Genomic DNA, 24,026 nt, shown 5'->3' with positions numbered 1-24,026 from the left:
CTGATTAAGAGTTACTATTCCCATTTCTGGTGGTTAAAATTGTACCATAAGCTTAACTCATCAAGCTTAAGAATCAAAAAGCACTTAGTGTGATGCAGTGGATGGTTATGGCTGATAAGAAGCCACAAAAGACACTCAACCACTCCATTTGCGAATTGAACTTGTCCTTCTGTAAAGCCCACTTCTGGGGTCACATGAACTGGAAGATTCAAACCTGGAGTTGCGCCATGGCATCATCACATACTAGCCGGGAAGTAGCAGTTCAAGTAACTCCTTGGCACCTTTATTTCCTTATCTGTAAAATAGGGATAGTAATAGATTAAATTAGAGTATACAACACATAATAAATGCTCAACAAATGTCAACTATCAAATGTGCAAGATGGGAATAATAATACGTAATGCCATGGTTGTCAATACTTCTACCTGATGTAACAAAACACCATTAAGTCTCAGTGGCTTAACACAATGAAAGTTTATTTCTCATCTTATATTTCAATATAAATTGTGGGGAAGGGCTCAGTTCCGTATGGTGATTTGAGGGTTCAGAGACTTTCCATTGTATATCTCCACCATTTTCTACAACCATATCATTCCCTGAATTCAGCCCATAGATGGGGAAAGGTGGCTGGCAAGAGACAGAATGTAAAGAAAGTACACCAGTCTCACCACCTTAGTTCATCACTCCTGAGTGTGTTCCATTGCTGAAACCTCATTGTATGGCCACACTTAGAAGCAAGGGGGCTGGAAAAGTTGTCCAGTTCCATGCCCAGATGTGAGAACACAGATTCTGGAAGGCTCTTGAAGCCTCAGCCACATCTCTCTTGAAGGACTGAGCTGACAAGTAGGTTAGATACCGCTTGTTAAACAGCCAGGTGGGAGCCAATCACAGCAGCAGTCTTTATAAATGTAGCTATTGTCACTATTAATCTCAAATCACTACGTCAAGATAGTAAGATCTTTTTCCACACATTTGGAAAGGAAAGAAAAGTCCAGAGCTACTGTTCAAGTTTGTCTTGATTCTAAAGCCTTCATAGACCTGAAGGTTAGGCAGGCCTTCTGTTCCATTTTGCAATGGGCATCTAGATAAGTGACCCAGTAAAACAGTGCCAAAGCCACTTCAGAGCTTCTGGACTCTTCGATAAAACAAAGAAAAATATAATACTGATATGTTTGTTGTAAGCTCTAAGGCAGTTCCAAATATTGTCTTTTTTTAATATTATCAAAATATGTTATTGCGGGCCTCCTGCTTTCTGGCTGTGAGGTCTTGCCAAGTTATTTGAATTCTGTAAATCCTCATTTTTCCAACTGTTAAATGAGGACAACACTTGTTCTATCTCAGAGGGTAGGGCTAGATGTAGGGTGTTGCCACCTTCTTCCTCCTCTTCCTCTTCCTCCTCTTCTTTCTATTCTTAACAGGATGATTACTCCTGTTATCATCTATGCATCAACTCTAATGCACAGATTATATATGCATTCTAATTATCTCCTTGACTTCCTCCTGGGCCAAGGGCAGCCACCTGATGTGGTTAGAAAAGCCTGAACATGGAGTCAGGGAAGGCTGGATTCAACCCTGACTCTGGCACTAGCTAACTAGGTGTGAGTCCTCAGGCAACTCATTCAACTTCTTTGTGTGTTTCCTCATCTTGAAATAAGGTAAGAATTCCTAACAGTAAAGGGTTTGAAGATGTATTGTAAATCATTCATTGTTGTGCTTGGCATCAAATGAAAGCTAATTTCCTTGTCCCTCATGCAAATTTTCATAGGTCCTAAGAATTTAGGAAACGGTAGCACCCTGGCACCTTGGAATAATTGAGATACAATGCAGATAAATAGATTACATGTTTTGATGAAAGGTTTTTGATGCTACAGGGTTCATTGTTGTTTTGATTTCTTGGTGTAATAATGTATTTTTTGTTGCAGTTGAGTCCAAAGCTCATACCTCTTGCCACATGACAATAAGTGGAGCCACAAAGTATCAGGCCAAGGAAGGTGACTTTATTGCAGAGAAACAGCACAACCACACCATTCTCAACATGTTATTCACTGATTTTAAAAAATTATAGCCAACTTAGTAGGTGTGAAGTTTTATCTCATTGTAGTTTTGATTTGTGTTTCTCTAATGACTAATGATATTGAACATTTTTTAAATATGCTTATTGGCTGCTTGTATATCTTCTTTTAAAATATCTACTCAAGTACTTTGCCCATTTTTGGATCGATACTTGTTGAGCAGAAATTGATTTAAAATAAACTTTCAATTCATGGTAACTAGCTCTAAATTAAGCTTACCATTTCTTCAAACTTATTTAATTTTGTTTATTGATTTGTCTAATTTAGAGAGAGATTTTTAAACATTTCCCACCTTAATTATAGCTTTGTAGAATTCCTGATTGCTAATAGTTTTGCTTCACATGTTTTGATTCAAGGTTTTTGATGCTTCAGGGTTCATTGTTGTTCATTGACTTCTTGGTGTAATAATGCTTCTTTCATCGTAGTTGAGTCCAAAGCCTGAACTGCTTGCTACATGACAGCCAATAAGTCAAGAGACAAGGTGTTGGAGCAAGGAAATTGACTTTATTTTGGAGAACCAGAAAACTGAGAAGATGGTGGACTCGTGTCCTAAAGAACCATCCATCTTAACCATCTTAAGTTAACAGAATTTTAGGCTCCTTTTATGTTAGGGGAAAGGGAAAAGGGAAGGACTTGGGGAAAAGAGGTGACCAATGATTGCAGACATCCAGATAGTGGTGGGTGTCAAAGCGGGGCTTGTGAAACTTCTTTGCCCTTGGTCAGGTAACATCTTTCCTTGTGTGTACACCCTCCTTATTTCTTCAAGAGTTAGTTTTGGGAAGAGACTATTATCATTCTTCCTTTAACACTAAACTATAAACGAAATTCCTCCCATAGTTAGCTCAGCCTACATGCAGAGACAAGCAAAAGCAGTTAACCTAAAATGTATCACTGTGGACGGCTTAGAAGCAAAATAGAGCTTGTCAAGCTAGGCATGCTTTTCACTGCTCTATTATCAGTATAAAGTGTTCCTCTTTGCCTTTTAAATCTGGTTTGCTTGAATTTTGCTTTGCCTAATGAGTTCCTCTGCTTTTAAAAATTTGTTTATGTTTGTTTTTTTTTTTTTTTTTTTAACAAACCTCTTTACTTTCAAGCTTTGTGTCATTTACTGCATGTATATCTCCATAAATAGCTTATAGCAGGATTTAAATTTTTATCCATGCTAAAAGAACTTGTTTGTTAACCTCTCTCTCATCATTCTTGATGTATTTGGTGTTATTTTTGCCATCTCTTTATGTTTTCATTCTGAGATCCTATGTTTCTTCCTTTTGTCTACTTCTTGACTTTGCTAAACGCTCAAATTCTTTTTCAGTTTTAGTTTTTGTCTTTTCTGTGGTTTTTAAGGTATGCATCCTAATTCTTTTTATTTTACTACTGGTTGCCCTGCGTTTTTTACAAGCACAAGTTGAGGAACAGGTTGGGGGGGTGATGATTTCTATTTTGGGAGGAGTTAAAGTTGGTGTTACCTTATTGACAGGGAGATGCCTTGTTTCTGTCACCTCTGGGTCTTTACCCCACTCTGTTCCCTCTTCTGGGAACTAGGACACATCTGAATCAATACCTAAACATCATTCAGCCTCAGCGTAAATATTCCTTCCTCTGGAAGCCTTTCCCGTGCCAGCACATCGGCAAAGTGTCCACCACGTGCTCCCAGAGTGCTCTCTCTCTCAGCCTGTCACTGCAGTGCTTACCCTGCTTTGTAACCGACCTTTCCTTGTCTGTCCCCATTGGAGGCTGATGCTACATCTTGTTCCCTGGTCTACCCCAAAATCTTGCTAGGTCTGATGTGACACCCAGGAATCTGCATTTTAAATCTGACCTCTGTAATACTGACAGGAAACACTTTCTAGGGCTGGAGTCATTAGCAATATGAATTTAGTAGAGAGAGCTGGGGTTTAACCCTTAGGCAATGTTTCCATATCTCAGGGGGAGAACAGTTGCACTGAAGGGATTTTATCCAGGCTCCTACTAAGTTGATCATGTCCTGAGGAGTCTCGCCCATGTTTCTGGTCCATTTATAAACAATTGCTGGAGGTCAATTAGGAAACATCTCCCAGGGCTCTCTGAGCCTTGGGCAACACAAAGAAGGTGAGGGAGAAGGTCAGCTCATGAGTTCCTGTGGCTGCTCAGTGCTATGGCCCATGTTCAGTGAATACATCTGATATGGTTTAGACATGTGTCTCCTCCAAATATCATGTTGAAATGTGATCCCCAATGTTGTAGGTGGAGCCTGGTAGGAGGTGTTTGGGTCATGGTGGGCATTCTCCCCCATGAATGGCTTGGCATCCTCCATATTGTAAAGTGTCCACAAAGATCTTGTTTAAAAAGCCTGGCACTTCTTGCCCTCTCTCTTGTTACCACTCTCACCATATGATACACTAGCCCCTCACTAGCCTTTCACCATGATTATAAGCTTCCTGAGGTCTCCCCAGGAGCAGATGCTGACATCATGCTTCTCGTATTGCCTGCAGAACTGTGAGCCAAAATAAACCTCTTTTCTTTATAAATCACCCAGCCTCGGCTATTGTTTTATAGCAATGCAAATGGACTAACATAGCATCTAAGCTTCCAAAAGGCACATCAGGGGAAAGACATCATGTTGCTTTTTATTTCAGAGTCAGTAATCTCCAATATGGATGCAGTGTATATACATGCCTTAGTCTTCACAACCTTAGTCATCGCTTGCACTGACAGGTAGGTCAGGACTGCTAGGGGCCAACTGTGGGGGAATCTGGAACCTGTTTCCTCAAGGTGTGCATTGTTTGTATTTGTCTGAGAAAGCGTCACTTCCAGTTACAAGTAACTACAGTGAAAAGGATAATGTGCAGCAAGGATAATTGAAATCTGCATTGCCTATGGCTTATTTCTCACATTAGTTCTTACTCCTAAAGATTTAGTGCCATCAGGACTGTGTTTAGGCAGGTGGGATGCAGAAGAAGTTGGAGATTCAGGAGGAGCTGGGGCAGTGAACAAGAGGAAGTGGTGAGAGGGACACTGGGACCTGCTGTGTCCATCTGGTCTCTCATCAAGACAGGTCACCTGCAGTGATACGTCACAGAAGTCCATGTTACACCAAAAGACTTTACCTCTTTGCCTGGTTTGAAAGCCTGTCATTATGAATGTGTTCTCTTTTTAAAATGTGATGAAAATAGTTAATTGCTTCCCAATGCTTGAAATTGTGGTATTTACATTCAAGACTATTGCCTTTTTTTTTTCTTTTTTTTTTTTTTTGAGACAGTCTCACTCTGTTGCCCAGGCTAGAGTATAGTGGTGGGATCTTGGCTCACTGCAACCTCTGCCTCCCAGGTTCAAGCAATTCTCCTGCCTCAGCCTCTCAAGTAGCTGGGATTACAGGCACACGCCACCATGCCCAGCTAATTTTTTTGTTGTTGTTTTTGCATTTTTAGTAGAGATGGGGTTTCACCATGCTGGCCAGGCTGGTCTTGAACTCCTGACTTCGTGATCCGCCCATCTCAGCCTCCCAGAGTGCTGGGATTATAAGCGTGAGTCACCGTGCCCAGCCCCACCTGTTTTTAATATTGGATTTGGAGTTTGTTGGGTATAATTAAATACCAGTGTGGTGCAGGACTTCTGTGTTTGCTTTTACTTCAAAACCCTAGAATCAGATTATTTCATCCCTTTTAGGGAAACTTACTTGTCATAGGGAATACATGTTTGAGACACTCCCTCTTCACCTTGTTAGTGAGAGGGGATTTTCGTCCCAGGGTTATGGATGGTGGAACACATAACACCCCACACCCCACAGTTGAGACGCACAGCAGGTAATTAGGTAGACTCAGCCTGGGAGAGGAGGACACACACATCACACAGTCACACAGGGGCCACACTCAGGAGCAGAGGGAATAAGGGGCTGGAGGCGGCAGGCTTTGTGGTATCAAAAGGGTAGAGTGACCTCCAGTTCCCACGGGAGGATGAGATTGGCTTGTTTGCATCATTCTGTGGGCTGGTGGAGAACCAAAACCTGCTACTAAAGGATCAGTAGGAACTATGCCTGTTTCCTTTGTTAAGGAGGTTTGTTTAGCTAGAATACCTTATCCATGGGAACAGAGTAGGGAGAACTTGCTATTAGGCCATTCAAGGCCCTCTCAATTTTACCAGATGTCAAGGCAGCACACAATATGGAGCCTGAATTTCAGGCCTTAACACAGCGATATGCCATCATTATGCAACTTTGAGAAATACCATTCCTCTCTTATTCTACAGAATACCACCCAGGTACTCCTGGGATCCTGATTACAGGATATAAAGTGTAGTTAATTATTGCATTCATAGATGGGATTAATCTGCCAATCTTTTGTCTTTTTAATGTTACTCCATTGCTTAAGCATTGATTCCAGAGGAAGAAGGACCAGACACTGTTGTTTTAACTTACTTGGAAATTCATCAGAGTCAGTGCTACTCTGACTCTAACGTGGTCAGTGTGGTTTCCAGACCAGCAACATCAGCATTACCTGGGAGCCCATTAGAAATCCACATTCTTGGGCTCCCTGCTAGAAATACCACATCTGAGTCTGAAGAAAAGTTCCAGGAATTTGTTTTAACAAGACCTCCCAGCGATTCTCTTACTAAAGTTTGAGAAGAACCACTTTGGCAGGACTTGTGACAGTTACTCTCAATCTAAGTTATGCAGCAGGGACAGCACAGTAAGGAGACAAAACATAAATAAAGGCCAAAGAGGCGGGGCATGGCGGCTTACGCCTGTAACCCCAGCATTTTGGGAGGCCAAGGTGGGTGGATTACTTGAAGTCAGGCATTCAAAACCAGCCTGGCCAACATGAGGAACCCCCGTCTCTACTAAAAATACAAAAATTAGCCAGGCATAGTGGTGTGTGCCTGTAGTCCCAGCTACTCAGGAGGCTGAGGCAAGAGAATCGTTTGAACCCGGGGAACGAGGTTGCAGTGAGCCAAGAACGTGCCACGGCACTTAAGCCTGGGTGACAGAGTGAGATTCTGTTTCAAGAACGAAGGAAGAAGGGAAGGGAAGGGAGGAAGAAAGAAAGAGAAAGAAGGAGGGAGGGAGGGAGGAAGGAAGGAAGAAGAAAGAGAGAGAGGAAGAAAGAAGAAAGAGAGAGAAAGGAGAAGGAAGGAAGAAGAAAGAGAGAGAGGAAGAAAGAAGAAAGAGAGAAAGAAAGGAGAAGAAAGAAAGAAGAAAGAGAGAGAGAAAGAAAAGAAAAGAGGAAGGAAGGAAGGAAGGAAGGAAGGAAGGAAAGAAGGAAGGAAGGAAGGAAGGAAGGGAAGGTCAAAGAATTCTGCACTTCCCTGACTTCATTCTCTAGTAGATCCTAAGCCCGTTTCTTTAAATAAAGCCCTTCGTCTGCCCTAGAAAGGATAAAGATGAAAGAAAACTCTGTTGGCAGTATGATCGGTATTGCAGAGCAGTGGGAAAAGCAGTGAAGCTAATTTTGAGGAAAAATGCTTTTCATAAAAGAAGTAAAAACATGCAAGCCAAACTGATGACACTAGACCAGGTGGAGGGAGATAAAGTCAGTACAATAAAAGAAAGGCAGGTTTGACCTACGGTGATGAATGAAACCTGCTGATCAGGTAAAGTTGAGGATATTAGACCTCGTGCAGTGACAGCGAATGACTGTCACCACAATAGTCCTAGTGGTATCTCAAACAGGAGAAATTATGGCAGAAAACTCATAGAAGTTTAGAGCCTGGGCTGGACAGTTTTAAAGAAGGTCTGCAAGGTGAGGAACTGGTTGGGACTGGGCATAGCTTAGAGCTTAACAGCTTATTGGACTGGTAGGCATAGCATGGTCACCTGAAGTGAACCTAATGAGCAAGTTGTAAGCCTCAATCAAAAATGCAAACAAAATTAAGGAACTCAGACGGGTGTGGTGGCTCATGCCTGTAACCCCAGCACTTTGGTAGGCTGAGGCGGGAGAATTGCTTGAGCTCAGGAGTTCCAGACCAGCCTAAATAACATGGCAAAACCCCATTTCTACAAAAAATACAAAAATTACCCAGACATGGTGGTGCATGCCTGAAGTCCCAGTTACTCTGGGGGCTAAGGTGGGAGGATCGCTTGAGCCCAGGAGGTCAAGGCTGCAGTAAGTCATAATTGCACCACTGCACTCCAGCCTGGATGTCAGAAGGAGACCCTGTCTCAATAAATAAATAAATAAATAAATAAATAAATAAATAAATAAATTTAAAAATTAAGGAACTCATTTACAGTATGCTTCCTAATATTTTAGATTACCTGGTTTGGTTTAAAAAATAGATCTCTCATGGTTCAAACATTTCTAAAATCTGACTTATGATGAGAATCAAAGAGCAAAAGCACAACTACAATGATGAAATATTTTTTAATTCATCATCATCTCATCCTCTAAATTATGTAGTTTATTTACCCTGAGTATATGTATGATACAGTTGACCCTTCCTAGCAGCAGGCTCCACATCCATGGATTCAACCAGCAGCAGATCAGAAATATTCAGAAATAATAATAATAAATAACAATGCAACAATAAAAACATAAATTTAAAACAATACAGTGCAATAACTATTTACATTGTATTGCATATTAAAGTAATCTGCAGATGATTTCAGTATATATGGGAAGATGTACATAGATTATACTCAAATGTTAGGACATTTTATATAAATGACTTAAGTATCTGTAGATTTTGGTATCTGCAGGGGATCCTGGAACCAATTATCTGTAGATACTAAGAGACAACTGTATATATAAATTTTGTCAACTCCATCTTATTTTTGATTGATAGAATATCACCACTTATTTTGAAATGATTATGCATTACTGTAATCACAACCAATTCAAGAATATTTCTGTCCATTGGTGCCTTAATTTAGAACAATATTTTTAATAATGCTTTTCACCACCAAAATTTGTACTTGTTGTATTATCTCAAAAACAAACAACTTTTCCATCAATGTTTAACTTTAAAATTGACTTTACAATGCATTTACAAGAATTTAAAATGATTCACTTTTGATAGGATGCATTTCAAAAAGCTTTGTTACAATTTCATAAATTAGGTGGAAAATTGAACCACTTAAGGACTCATCCCAACTCATTTTCTATTTGAAGCATCTCATGCTTGCAAAGGTCTTCTTCTATTAACGGTATTAACACATTAACAGGTGTTGCTTTACTTTTTTATAGACCCAAGAAAAGTTGGAATAAAAGTAAGAAAAATTATTTCAGAAGTGTCTAAATAATCTAAATGTGATTATTTTGTTTGATCTGAATGACAAATCATGCTTCAGAGTGATATGTAAATACACTGTGTGCAGAGTGGCACATGGTAATAACTTGTCTTCAGGTACAATCTTCTTAAAATAGAATCTTCAATTGATCCTAAAGGTTCAAGTTTGTTGCATCTGGAAAAATATGTAGATTTAATTATTTGCAGGTGTGTCCCACATACTAGAAGCCATGAGTGAAGGTGAAGATACAAAGTGAAAAATCTATTAAGGCCACCCAGCCTATGTTGCTGTAACTGTTAATCAGTTAATGTTTAACTGTTAATCAGTTAAACTGTTAATGTTTACCAGAAAACGAAGTCTAGGCAAACACAAAAATAGACAAGACCTGAGGACGACAGAGACAAACTGAAATTATTCTAGGAAAACCAGATTATATGGTTGCCCTACCTCCACCTCCACCTACATCCATCTCTCTCCAAAAGGTCTCCTTTTCCCCACAGATCTGAATAAGATGGCCCATCCTCTCGCCTTATAAAAGCCCAATGCCCTTTCCAAAATGTTCGTGGATACCACAGCCTTGCATTCTCATGGTCACCTCTAGCCCTAAGTTTCTGATTCTTCTGAATTGTTTTTCACACCTTTAAAATTTTATACTTTGGTATCAAGTGAAATTCAACTCCTTTCCTAATTTCTAAACAACAACAACTTGTGTAGCTGATGAGTGACAAATTTGGTTATTGAAAAGGGAGGGATGAACTTGTGTTCCAAGTAACTTATAACTGAATATTTATATCCTTGTTTCCCACATTCCCTGGGGCCCTCTTTCATGCTGCTTGCTCTTTCTTCTGCCTCCTCCTTCAGAGCTCCCACCCCATTCATCCCATTTTCTTCTGTAGAGTGATTTATCACTCTCTAGGCTTGTGCTCAAAACTCAGCCCCAGGCCTCCCTTTGAGTTGAGAAATGCCTTGAAATTAACACTGACAGGGATGTTTCAAATGAAAAACTAGACAAAGGCTGTTGACTGATTTCTTTCCTAATTTCTGCAAGGTAAGTAGGAATTTGTGTGTGTGTGTGTGTGTGTGTGTGTGTGTGTGTGTGTGTGTGTGTGTAGAGAGAGTGAGAAAAAGAGAAACAAAGATGCAAGTTTATAAATGTGTAGAACTATATACATGTGTGTGTGTATATATGTATGTATGTATTTATATTACTCTTCCAAAACATTTCCCTAGCCTGTAGGTTTAGATGAAGTCACATTAATATTAACACTCACATTTAATGGGCTCATAATACCTCTTTGCAGGACATCAGCCTCAAAGTCACTCTAATTTTATCTGGGTTCCCTGAGATTTTATCACACAGAAAAATCTGCCCTTTTTAGAGTGCTGCTCTGATTCTGCCAGGGACCGTCATCCCCTGTGAGCATCCATTGATGACCATGTTTTCTGGGCATCTAGTTCCTTCTGGTGCTTTGTCAGTTCCTGAGATCACTAAATAGTGGAGATGGGCCCAGCACAGTGATGTGTCTAACTTAAAGGTAGGGCAAAAGCTGTTCTCCCAACCCCTGTGTTTCAGCTCCTCACCTGGACATCTAAGCTGCATATCTCATGGCTCACTGATTTTATGACCCTGTTCATAGGCATCTGGCTAACAAATTCCTCTAGACAGCTTCTCTCAACACCCCCACTTCTATGTAGATCAGTTGCTATAGACACATGTGAGCCCCCGACCCCATGCACAGATAGGTACAAAATCTCAATTTAGTTTCATATGGAAACGAGACCCCGTATATATTTTGCTTTTTTATTTTCTTTCTAGAGTTTCACATGCCATCAAATGTAAGATTTACTACTGGTGAAGCAGGAGGGCAGGGTAGAGAGAAAAAAAACACCACATTAAGCTCATATTTTTATTGTAAGATGTACTTTCATTTCAGAAACTTCCAAGTTAAAAAAAATTGACCTTAAAATTGAAGGAAGAAGTATAATTTAGTGGAATTTAAAAACAAATTATTTTAGTATTTTCCTTTTGAATTTGTGAATCTTGTATTCAAAAAACGTCTTATGTTTTGCCATAAACTTATATATTCAATGTGTATACAGGAATCATAGAATTTTAGAGCTAAAGTAAATCTCCTTATTAAAAAGTTTGGACCGAGAGAAGCTGGTGATATCTTGAAGGAACAGAACCTAGTATGATTGAATAGGTGGTGATCAGTTTTCCTGCCTCTCTATCCATACCATTTTGTCCAAAGAGGGAAAATATGCATTTAAAGTGTTCACCTTGAGGCCAGTCTGGACAACATAGCGAGATCCCCATTTCTACACAAAATTAAAAATATTATCTAGATGTAGTGGTGCACACTTGTAGTCCTAGTTTTGTTGGGAGGCTGAGGTGGGAAGTGAGCTATGATCACACCATTGCACTCCAGCCTGGGTGACAGAGCTAGAGCCCATCTCTAAAAATAAAGAAATAACATGTTTATCTTATTATGAAAGTTTTTAATAATCAGTTTTGCAGTCATTCTGTTTACTGAAAGAAGTGAAACATACACTTATTAATCCTTTGGAAGTTGAACCATCTGCAGTTTGACAAGAGTAGTTGGGAAATATTTTTGTTTTACTAATTTAGTAGAATAGCTGTAACCAAAAGCAATAGTTTACACATATTGAATATGTCTTATAAACAATGTTGAATTGTTTTTATTAAAAAAAACACATAAGCTTTTGGGTATATTTTACATAATGAAATAAATGTAACGTTACATAAAAATCAAAGGCTATTTCTGTCAGATTTACACATGAAATTAAAAATATTGGGTCATCTAATTATCCTGGGTTTTAGCTTTCCCCTTCACTTTCCTGACAGATATTAAATAAACATGGGCTAAAGGAATTCACTGTAAAATTATTAGTATGAATAGAAGAGCTCTGTAATGTTGAAGGATATAACAATAAATAAAGACTAATGAGTTTTTTCTTTCATGGTAATAAGCAATAGGAAAAATGGCAGGAAAAAGGCCGGATTAATAATACCAACAGAAAAATAACTAGAATGAATGTTATACAAATAGGAATTTCATTTGATTGCAAGAAGCAGACACCTGTAGTAACAGTAACTTAAATTAAGGAAATGTTGTGACATAAAAAAGAGACAGGCAGTGAAGGGCTAACGTGGTTGTGACAACACTGAGAATAATTTTCCCTTTCTTTTCCACCCTCTTAGATGTAGGCTCCATTTCCACAGATGCCTCATGATCAGGGATAGCTGCTCAAGTTCTCCCTATTACATCACATGTCCTCCATCAGTTTTCAACTGCAGAGAACTGAATCTGCTCCAGCTACTTGACACACAAATGGCTCTATTCCTGTACTAAAGAGCTTCTGGAATCCTAGACAAGGCAGAAACACAAACTCTGTGTTAATATTTTGGGACTAACACCCAAAGTCACCTGAAAGAGTTGGGCCACCAAGGTAGCTACTGTCCCTTCTTGTCCCTTCTATGACCAAGAAGCTCCTTTTCTGATTGGAATGCTGTCACTCCACTTGCTGGGTCCAGAACCTCAGAGCTCCTGCACAATGAGGGAGCTGCAATCCCAGGAAGCCACACAATCCCAAAGCTGTAATGATTGGGAATCTCATACCACAGATGCTGTCTTCAGAACCAAGCTGTTTCTGCTTCGGTCTGCACCCATGACTTCAGTGACCAGAAATGAAGACCTCAGCAAATGCTTCTTCCCAGCATAACTGAATGCTTGCCCAGTGGGGCTTGCCAGAAGGAACAACAGAAGCAACACCTCTCCATTTTGCTTTACATCTACCTTCCAAATCATCACTTGTGTACCTGAGGGGTCGAGCATTCACCGCATACAAAAGCATAGCTGCAAGAAATTGGGGGAAAGTCATTTTTAGCTTTTCAGTCTTTGAAACATAAGAAGACACTCTAGAAGGGAGTTGCAATAGACAGTAAGTGTTAATTCACAATTCCGCCAAAATATTCCAGGAAGAGGGAAGGAGAAAGAAAGGGGAAGGATAAAAGGACATCCTCCTTCACTAGCTCAGTGATCTTTAAGAAACTTTTCATGAAGCCCCACTAGATGATTTTCATTTGCCCTTCATTACCTACTCTTAACTGCAGGGGAGACTGGGAAATGCAGAACTTTAGCTATATGTGTTGCCTCCCAGAATAAAATGGGGTTTTGTTAGAAAGAAGTAAATAAACAAGATAATGAATATTTGGTGGGTAATTAATACAGCTGACCCTGGAACAGCACAGGTTTGAACTGCTTGGTCCACTTATAAGTGGATTTTCTTTCACCTCTGCCACTCTGAGATAGCAAGACCAATCCCTCCTCTCCCTTCTCCTCCTCAGCGTGAAGCTGGTGAGTATGAAGACCTTTAAGATGATTCATTTCCACTTATGAATGGTAAATATATTTTCTTTTCCTTATTATTTTCACAATAATGTTTTCTTTTCTCAAGTTTCTCAAGTTTGTTCTATTGTAGAAATATAGCAGACACGATAATACATATAACACAAAAATCTGTGCTAATCAACTATTTATATTATCAGTAAGGCTTTTGGTCAACATTAGGCTATTAGTAGTTAAGTTTTTGGGGAATCAAAAGTTTTATATGCATTTCTGAATGCATGGAGAGAACAACATGGGAATTAGGTTGGTGCCTTAATTCCTATGTTGCTCAAGAGTCAACTATAGTTTCAGCTGAAGCCTGCTCTTTTTTTCTCAATGTCTATACTCATCCTTCTTTTCTTACATAGAACACTTCACCCCTTTCCTATGAACATACCCCAAAGTCTCATCCAAGCAATGCACCTAACTCAATATCCAGGATTACTGGGTAAAATGTACCCCTCTCTATTCCATCTAGATGTGGTTTCTTGTGATCCAGTAATGTATAAAAATAGAAAAAAATATTTGCTGCCGGAACATCATAATGGAGAAACAGTAGGATGGGAATGATTGAGCTCTTCTTTTCAGAAAGTGGTAATGGGAGCATTCTTCAGTCACTGTTCCATAGCAATTATGAAATCCTGCTGGGAAGGATTATCAAGACCCCCTGGCCTGGCAGAGCAGTTAGCTCATCTGGAAGCTCTATGCTCCAGGAGGTTTCTGTCTTACTAGCTTTATACTGAGTTCTGTCTTTTATAGGATGCAATTAAAAGTCAGTAGCCAACATAGCCCAGCAGCTACAATTTTTCTACATTTTCCATTGTACAACAGCTTTATACAGTCTGCCTTCCAAAGTACAAGTTTGGAAGTACAAGGTGAAAGTTTGATCATAAGTTTGCCACTGCATTACAAGGGACAATGTTCCAAATGTTAACAGGTGGATTCTTACTGCTCACAGCACGGCTGCCTTCACCATACAAATACAACTACAAATGTTTACAATGCATCTAAGTGAAAACTATCTACTGAGCTTTATCATGAAATATAAAAGATTTAAGTAAATAGACTAAAAGAAGTCCCTGAAAGGGAAAACTGAAATTTATAAATGCCAATTTCTCCCAAGTATAGGTTTAATACAATTCAAATTCCAGCCCTCACATTCTAGCATGATTCTTTGAAACTCAACAAAGTGATTTAAAGCCTACCTGTTAGAAATAAAGCATAAGAATGAACAAGAAAATGCGTGAAAAAAGAAAAGAGGATACTTGCTACACAGGAACTTGTCCCTGAATGTTGATAGCATTATTCATAATAGCCAAAAGCTGAAAACAACTCAATTGTCCATCAACAGGTGAAAAGATGAACCAAATGTTTCATATCCATACAACAGAATATTATTCAGCCATGGAAAAAAAGAGTGAAATATTAATAATGCTACAATTTCAATGAACCTCAAAAACATTACGCTAAGTGAGAAAAGTCAGACACAAAAAGTCACATTTTATATGACTCCTTCAGTATGATATATCCAGGATAAGCAAATCCATCGAGACGGAAAGCAGATTAGAGATTACCAGGGAGTGGGAGAAAGGAGAAATGGAGTGTGATTAATGGGTATAGGGCATTTTAAGGGATGGTAAATATTTTGAAACTAGAAAGATCTGGTAGTTGCATAATATTATGAATACACTATATACCACTGAATTGTATACATTAAGATGGCTAATTACAGGTTATGTAAATTTCACCTCAATAAAAATAAAAGAAGACAAAATAAATGAATATGGGGCTGGGCACAGTGGCTCATGCCTGCAGTCCCAGCACTTTGGGAGGCCGAGGCGGGTGGATCACAAGGTCAAGAGATCGAGACCATCCTGGCCAACATGGTGAAACCCCGTCTCTACTAAAAATTCAAAAATTAGCTGGGTGTGGTGGTGTGCTCCTGTTGTCCCAGCTACTCAAGAGGTTGAGGCAGGAGAATTGTTTGAACCTAGAGGGTGGAGGTTGCAGTGAGCTGAGATCATGCCACTGCACTCCACCTGGCGACAGAGCAAGACTCTGGAAAAAAAAAAAAAGGAAATGAATATGGAGGATAAACAATATCATTTTTAGGGACATGAAGCACAATTCGCAAACATCACTTATGTTGCTATATCATTGGCTAAAACGTTGAGATATGACTACATCTAAGTTCAAGAGAAGTTGGGAGATGCAGTCCCTAGCAGAATGGTTACAAATACAACCAAAATATATTGCCGAAGTGTTGTTCTGTGGTATTACATAAAGAAAGAAAGAAAATTATGCAAGGAGATACTATCCCATCATTTGTCTTTGTAACTTGCTAAAAGCAACAAGGAACAATGAATACGCATGAACGTTTTGGCTATTTCCAGTTACTTCCTTAGATCTCTACATATCCTAGGCACATGTTCTGCCTTCCAGGTGAATGCTGGCAAGAGTTTTACTCAATGTTTTTTTCACAGTAAACATTTCTGGCTTTCAGTATCTGTCTCCTCGTTTCCTGTTACCTGACTGTTGAATCAACACCAGATAGTTTATTTTGTGTCATTGCAGTGCCTCAATTCTGATATTGATCAGTGAGTATAAAGGCTAAGACATGACGTCAATGAGACTCACACATAGTGATTTAAATGGGATAATATTTTCCTCTCTCTCTTGCAGGAGAGTCTGGGGTCGGGCAGGGTTTATTCATTTGGTCATCTAGTGACCTAAGGTGAAAACTCAACATGCATCTTTCACCACTGGGTCTAAGCACCTGCTCCAGCTTTCCTAATTCCAGGGGTTGAATTCACTGACACCATGTCTGCGTGTCAGTCAATGAGGACAGGGAAAACAGGCGTGAAGATGCACCTTCATGTTCAAGGACCCAAGGCAAAACTGGTACCTGTACCTTCTGCTCCAAACCAGTGGCTGAGACCTAGTCACATGGTCATAATTATCAGGGACAGAAGCTGAAAAATGATAGTAGTAGCATCACCACATGACCACCAGAATAGTGAAAGGCACCAATTAATAAAGGGAAGAAAGATATAATGGATATTAAAACACAGGAACAGTCTTTAACGTAGTATGAATGTAAAGTTTCTAGAAAAACAATGAAAAGGATAGAAAAAATATGCAACTTTCAACTGGTAGAGAGAAACAGTGGAATGACAGAAAATTACCATCAGTCTTGCTGACATCAAGAAAGGAAAAGAAGAGCAACATCGAAGAGCTTGGAAAAATGAAAAGTCCCAAATAATCATAAAAATAAATCTAAATATATCAGTAATTATAATTCACACAACTACACCAAAGCTTTAGCTTTAAAACAATGATTGAGAAACAGAGTGAAAAAAATCTCTTAAATGCCATTTAAAAGAGAAACAGTTAAGACATCAAAATTGAAAAGAGTTGAAGGTAAAGGGTAAAGAATAATACAGCAGGTAAGTATTAAACAAATAGCAAGCTAATTTACCTATGTTAATAGCAACCTAACGAAACTTTAAGGCAAACAGTTTTAATAGAAATAAAACTCCGACAGCTTCAAAATATCAAAGGCTTAATTCACTGGGAAGATATTTAAAAGTTAAATTTGTATGAACCTAACAATTTAGCTTCAAAATGTATACAAAAGCAAATATTGAAGGAACTACAAAGAGAATCGTCAAAGCTATCATTTCAGGCTACCCTCTTGGTAATTGATAGATCAAGGAAACAAAATCCAGTGATGATTCAGGTTTTGACCAACATAATTAGCATGCTTAGTTTAATGGACTTAGGAAAAATTTCATGATTCCGTGAAAAAGCCAAGTCACTGAAGAATAACAGTGTCATCATATACATAACATTATAGGAAGCTCAAAAACTTGCAAACCCAGCATACAAAAAAGGGATTTAGAAATTCAAGTATATGTGCTAATACTATAAAGAAAATTTAAAAAAATTAAAAGTAAGAAGTTTTAATTTTAGGTTGTATCTACTTATTTTCCATTATGAAAAATGGAGTCATTTGCAAGGCTCCAAACATTAATGTTCTATTCTATAAGCGCATGTGAGAGAGCGCATGTGAGAGAGCGCATGTCCTGTCTTGTATAGCAGTAGGCTTTACCAAATTTTAAGAAAATAAAGCCACAAAATATTCTAAGACTAGTCTTCAGGTGGCTTGTATTTCTGTAGAATCCCCAAGTGACTGGCAAATGTCAGCAAGTGGGTCATTGCTAATAGATTCTTGAACTCCTGCTCTGGGACAGTGCCTTCTAGTCCCTATGCAAGGAAAATGAGAAAAGCCTCATCTCCAAAAGATGAAAATCTCAAGAAGAAATTTGGGTAAGATCAGCTTTTATGGCATGTATGAATGTAAATTTATGAGTCTGAATGGTAGTGCTCATGTGTGAAGAGTATTGTCTTCACTGTGAAGGTGTCCCAACTCCACATGGCTTTGGATCTACTGGGAGCAGCAAACACCACGGCACTGGAAGTCTAAGAAAACTATGTTGTCCCAAGATGTGGTACCACTCACCAGTCTCCTGCCTAACAATCAAATCCCTTTGCATATTCTTTAAAAAAACAACTGAAATAACTTTTTATATTCTTTGCTAATAACCTAAGCATTGGTTAAGATCTAATCTGAAGTGTCTTTGCCATGTAGAGTCTCACTTTTACAAATTCGAAAAGACATTTTTTAAAAACATCTGATAAATTCTACTACACAGAATAAATTATTTGAATTTAAAAACATCATAAAGTCAAAAGACAAATGGCCAGTAGAAGAAGTACTTGCAATTTATATCAAAGGCGAAAGGTTATTCTTTGTAATACATATAAACCTCCTAGAAATTGAGAGAAAAAGACCTACAGCCCATTTGGAACAATGGGCAACGTATATGAATATATAATTCACAGAGAAAGAGATGCACGTGGCTCCTAAACACATAAAAAATGCTCAAGACAACTGATTATAAGAATAATGCAGGTCGGGCACGGCAGCTCACGCCTGTAATCCCAGCACTTTGGAAGGCCAAGGCAGGTGGATCACCTGAGGTCAGGAGTTCAAGGCCAGCCCGGTCAACATGGCAAAACCCCGTCTCTACTAAAAGTACAAAAATTAGCTGGGCATGGTGGTGCATGCCTGTAATCCCTGCTACTCAGGAGGCTGAGGCAGGAGAATTGCTTGAACGTGGCAGATGGAAGTTACAGTGAGCCGAGATTGTGCCACTGCACTCCAGCCTGGGCAGCAGAGTGAGACTCCATCTAAAAAAAAAAAAAAAAAAAAAGTAAATTTTTAAAAAACCTGCCAAACCTGCCATTACCATATTCACCTGTCAGAATGCCAAAATCCATTAAATCTGACAGCACACCCTGTTGGCAGGCTGTGGGAAAACAGGGTGTACCACACATTGCTGAAAGGAGCACAAAGCAGTATTACCCCATGGAGAAGTTTCTCATTATCAATCACAATTAGCAAATGCATATCATCTTTGACTCAGAAATTTCACTTCTGAGGATTTTTCCTACAGATAAACCCATACACACATAGTTTAGTCCATACACATTTTTGTCATAGCAAATAATTAGAAAGAACCCAAGTCTCATCAAATAAGGTTTCTGTTCAGTGCTAACAAAATTTAATGTGAGTCACTTTATGAATTTTAGTTCTCTAGTGTCCATTTTAAAAAAGGGAGAAGACTCAGGTGTAATCTATTTTAATAATATATTTTATTTAGCCCATATAGCAAAAGTCTTTTCATTTCAATTAGTCATCAATATAAAAATTGTGAATGAGATATTTTGCATTCCATTTTCACATAATACAGTGTATTATACTCATAGCAAATCTCTATTAGCACTAGCCACATTTCCAGGATTCATAACTCCATATGACCAGGGGCAGCCCAGGCCTAGTTAATAAATACACGATTAATCTTAGGATGGGTCTCCCAGAGCGTGAAATCTGTGGGAAAAACTTAAGTGCAACTATCATCAGAAAGGTAATTCCAGGGAAGCAGCAGTGAGAAAAAAGTAAAGTTAGGCAAGAAAGAAGAAAGAGTAAAAGGAAGGAGCTTTATGAAGTCAGCACCACTTGGTGTTAAGGTGTCTGCAGGACACTGAATCCTGTGGGGATCTTCCAGTATAATGTACCTCAGGTCAGTTCCCGGTGGCCAGGGAAAGGAGGAACGGAGAGAAATCTATCCATAAGCTCCTGTCTCTCACGGGGCAAAAGTTTGGCAAAAAATGTTGCAGAAGAGGTAGAGACCCAGGGAAGTGCCTGGAATTAAAGCCAACCTCCACACTCTTCTGCAACATCCTGGGCTTCAGCTAAGCCGGAAGCCTGGTGCAGGAAGGGTCAGGAGAAGTGTTAGGGAAGGCACCTTTAGACTATGCCCTTATGAATTTCATTGGACGACAGTTAGCAGTCACAGTAGTGAGACTAGGATTGGAAAAAGTGGACCAAGGCTCCAGAGACAAGTGAAACCAAGAGGATCAAAGCAATTCATAAGAGATGTATGGCTCGACCGCCTCATGGAACGATCAGCAGCTGCAAAGGCAGGATGAGGAATGCTCCATCAATACTGACATAGAAACATCTCTCTAACATATGCCTCATGTGAAAAAAGCAAAGTGCCAAAGAGTGCATACAGTATGCTACACTTTGTGGATGAAAGGCGGAGAATAAAAATCACCTTTGTATTAACTTATTTTTGCATGAAGAATTGCTGGAAGGCTGGACACAGTGGCTCACGCCTGTAATTTCAGCACTTTGGGAGGCCGAGGTGGGTGAATCATTTGAGGTCAGGAGTTCGAGACCACCCTGGCCAACATGGCGAAACATGGTGAAACTGCATCTCTACTAAAAATATAAAAAATCAGCTGGGCGTGGTGGCACATGCCTGTAATCCCAGCTACTCGGGAGGCTGAGGCAGGAGAATCGCTTGAACCCGGGAGGCAGAGGTTACGGTGAGTTGAGATCGTGCCACTGCACTCCAGCCTGGGTGAGACAGTGAGACCCTGTCTCAAAAAAAAGAAAATAAAAGAATTGCTGGAGAAAACCCAGGCACTAACAAAACTGGTTCCCTAAATGAAGAGTGAAAGAGGACTAATGGAGAAAGTGGTGGGAGGACACCTCTTAGTGGATGCCTTTTTATATAATTTTGATTTTTATCTCTCGTGACTATATTTCATAATCAGATACAATACACCTTTCAGTAAAACTATGATAAAGACATCTGGATAAGGTGGTAAGATTAGTTATTCTCAAGCACCATCTTTTGATATGTTTAGTTTCATTCATAATGTATTCACAGTTTCAAACAGTTCTTATATATTCTCTCCTTTACTGAGATTTTATTTTCTTTTTCTTTTTTTTTTTTTTTGAAACAACGTCTCACTTCATCACCTAGGCTAGAGTTCAGTGGTGTGATCTCAGCTCACTACAACTTCCGTTTCCCAGGTTCAAGCAATTCTCCTGCCTCAGCCTCCTGAGTAGCTGGGATTATAGGCACAGGCCACCACGCCTGGCTAATTTTTGTATTTTTAGTAGAGACGGGGTTTCACCATGTTGGCCAGGCTGGTCTCCAACTCCTGATGTCAAATGATCCACCGCCTTGGCTTCTCAAAATGCTGGCATTACAGACATAACCCACCGCACCCAGCCCTGAGATTTTATTTTCCTTCCATGTTTGGACACATCTCAGAATTGACTAGATTCAAACAGTTTAATAAAAAAGTTCAGGATCTAGGAAACAGTGAATTCTTATTCACTTGTTTGTGTTATTGTTAATTCTGCCTTGTTTTGTTTTAATCGAAAGGTAGTCGGGCTTGTTGAAGATTCTTCCACTATTATTGGACATTGACTGTTTTAGTGAAGAAGTATGACGTCTCTACTTATGGCTAGCCAATTTTCCCAGCACCATTTATTAAATAGGGAATCCTTTCCCCATTTCTTGTTTTTGTCAGGTTGTCAAAGATCAGATGGCTGTACATGTGTGGTATTATTTCTGAGGGCTCTGTTCTGTTCTATTGGTCTGTATCTCTGTTTTGGTACCAGTACCATGCTGTTTTGGTTACTGTAGCCTTGTAGTATAGCTTGAAGTCACTTTCCTTACTCCTTATACGAAAAGTAATTCAATATGGATTAGAGACTTAAATGTTAGACCTAAAACCATAAAAACCCTAGAAGAAAACCTAGGTAATACCATTCAGAACATAGGCATGGGCAAGGACTTCATGTCTAAAACACTAAAAGCAATGGCAACAGAAGCCAAAATTAACAAATGGGATCTAATTAAACTAAAGAGTTTCTGCACAGCAAAAGAAACTACCATCAGAGTGAACAGGCAACCTACAGAATGGGAGAAAATTTTTGCAATCTACTCATCTGACAAAGGGCTAATATCCAGAACCTACAAAGAACTCAAACAAATTTACAAGAAACAAACAAACAACCCCATCAAAAAGTGGGCAAAGGATATGAACAGACACTTCTCAAAAGAAGACATTCATACAGCCAACAGACACATGAAAAAATGCTCATCATCACTGGCCATCAGAGAAATACAAATCAAAACCACAATGAGATACCATCTCACACCAGTTAGAATGGCGATCATTAAAAAGTCAGGAAACAACAGGTGCTGGAGAGGATGTGGAGAAATAGGAACACTTTTACACTGTTGGTGGGACTGTAAACTAGTTCAACCATTGTGGAAAACAGGATGGCGATTCCTCAAGGATCTAGAACTAGAAATACCATTTGACCCAACCATCCCATTACTGGGTATATACCCAAAGGATTATAAATCATGCTGCTATAAAGACACATGCACACGTATGTTTATTGCGGCACTATTCACAATAGCAAAGACTTGGAATCAACCCAAATGTCCATCAGTGACAGATTGGATTAAGAAAATGTGGCACATATATACCATGGAATACTATGCAGCCATAAAAAAGGATGAGTTCGTGTCCTTTGTATGGACATGGATACAGCTGGAAACCATTATTCTCAGCAAACTATCACAAGAACAGAAAACCAAACACCGCATGTTCTCACTCATAGGTGGGAATTGAACAATGAGATCACTTGGACACAGGAAGGGGAACATTACACACCAGGGCCTATTGTGGGGAGGGGGGAGGGGGGAAGGATAGCATTAGGAGATATACCTAATGTAAATGACGAGTTAATGGATGCAGTCCACCAACATGGCACATGTATACATATGAAACAAACCTGCATGTTGTGCACATGCACCCTAGAACTTAAAATATAATAATAATTAAAAAGAAAAAAAAAAAGAAGGCACCTGAAGAAACAAACAAACAAACAACAAAAAGAAGTATGAGGTCAACCTGAATTTTTTTCTTCTTGATGTGACAGAATTTTTCTACCTGGTTGACTGTAAGATTTATTGTTTTATCCTTGAAGTTCAGCAACTTCAAGAAGCTACGTCTTGGCATTTATCTTTCTGTATCAATTGTTCTTGGGTAAGGGCATGCCCTTTTGATTGACAGATTCAATCATGTTTCATACTTTGTGCTTTGTGGCTGTACATATGTTCTTGTTTCATTGGTGTCAAAAATACTTATTTTATATTTTTTGTTCCCTATTGTATTCAGTGGATTTTTTTCCTCAACATTTTATTATGGAAATTTTCATGCATACAGTAAGGTTGAAAGAATTTTACAGTGAGGAATCATTTATTTACTGCCTGGACTCCATAATTAACATTTTATAATATTTGCTTTATTATATATCTGTCCATCTAGCCATCCTTCTATGCATCTTTAGTAGATCTTATTTTATTGATGCATTTCAAAGAAATGATGCCATTACATTTCTCAATAAATATTTCAGCATGCATTTCACAAATTAGAATTTAATATGTATTTATTTTTACATTTGCAATAAAATTAACAAACAACAAATATAAAAGTCTTAATTCCATGATTTTCACAAATGCATTGATGTAGGTAACCAGATCCCTTAGCAAGATAGAAAATGCTACAATTGCCTGGGAATTTCCCTCATGTACATTTTCAATTAATGCTTAGCTCTAGCCCTTCCCCTGACAGGCAATCACTGGTCTGCTATTTTTTTTTTTTTCCACCATGGATTAGTTTTGCCTATTTTAGAACTTCATGTAAAGGGAACCACAAAGTATGTGCCTCTATTTTGTAAAGTTTCTTTCATTCGGCATGTTTTGAGATTCATCCATGACATTATAGGTGTTGATAGTTCGTTCCTTTTTGTTGCTGTATGGTATTCCATTGCATAAATACCTGATGCATTTTTTAATTCATTCCCCTGTGGATGGACAAGTTGGGCTAATTCCAGTTTGG

General features: G+C 38.9%; 1 long non-coding RNA gene across 3 annotated transcripts in view; it reads left to right on the top strand.

The window, feature by feature from the left end:
- Window positions 1-24,026, top strand: part of LOC105479334 (uncharacterized) — a 235,602-nt gene that overhangs the window by 205,350 nt on the left and 6,226 nt on the right. For all 3 annotated transcript variants that reach the window (XR_985810.2, XR_985809.2, XR_011626126.1), the window contains one exon: window positions 12,497-13,652. This is a non-coding gene — a long non-coding RNA (uncharacterized lncRNA). The remainder of the gene's footprint in view (window positions 1-12,496; window positions 13,653-24,026) is intronic.

The sequence above is a fragment of the Macaca nemestrina genome, chromosome 7 (genome assembly GCF_043159975.1).
Source record: "Macaca nemestrina isolate mMacNem1 chromosome 7, mMacNem.hap1, whole genome shotgun sequence".
Taxonomy (NCBI): domain Eukaryota; kingdom Metazoa; phylum Chordata; class Mammalia; order Primates; family Cercopithecidae; genus Macaca; species Macaca nemestrina.
The sequence above is the reverse complement of the archived record's forward strand: the minus strand, read 5'-3'. Positions and strand labels throughout refer to the sequence as shown.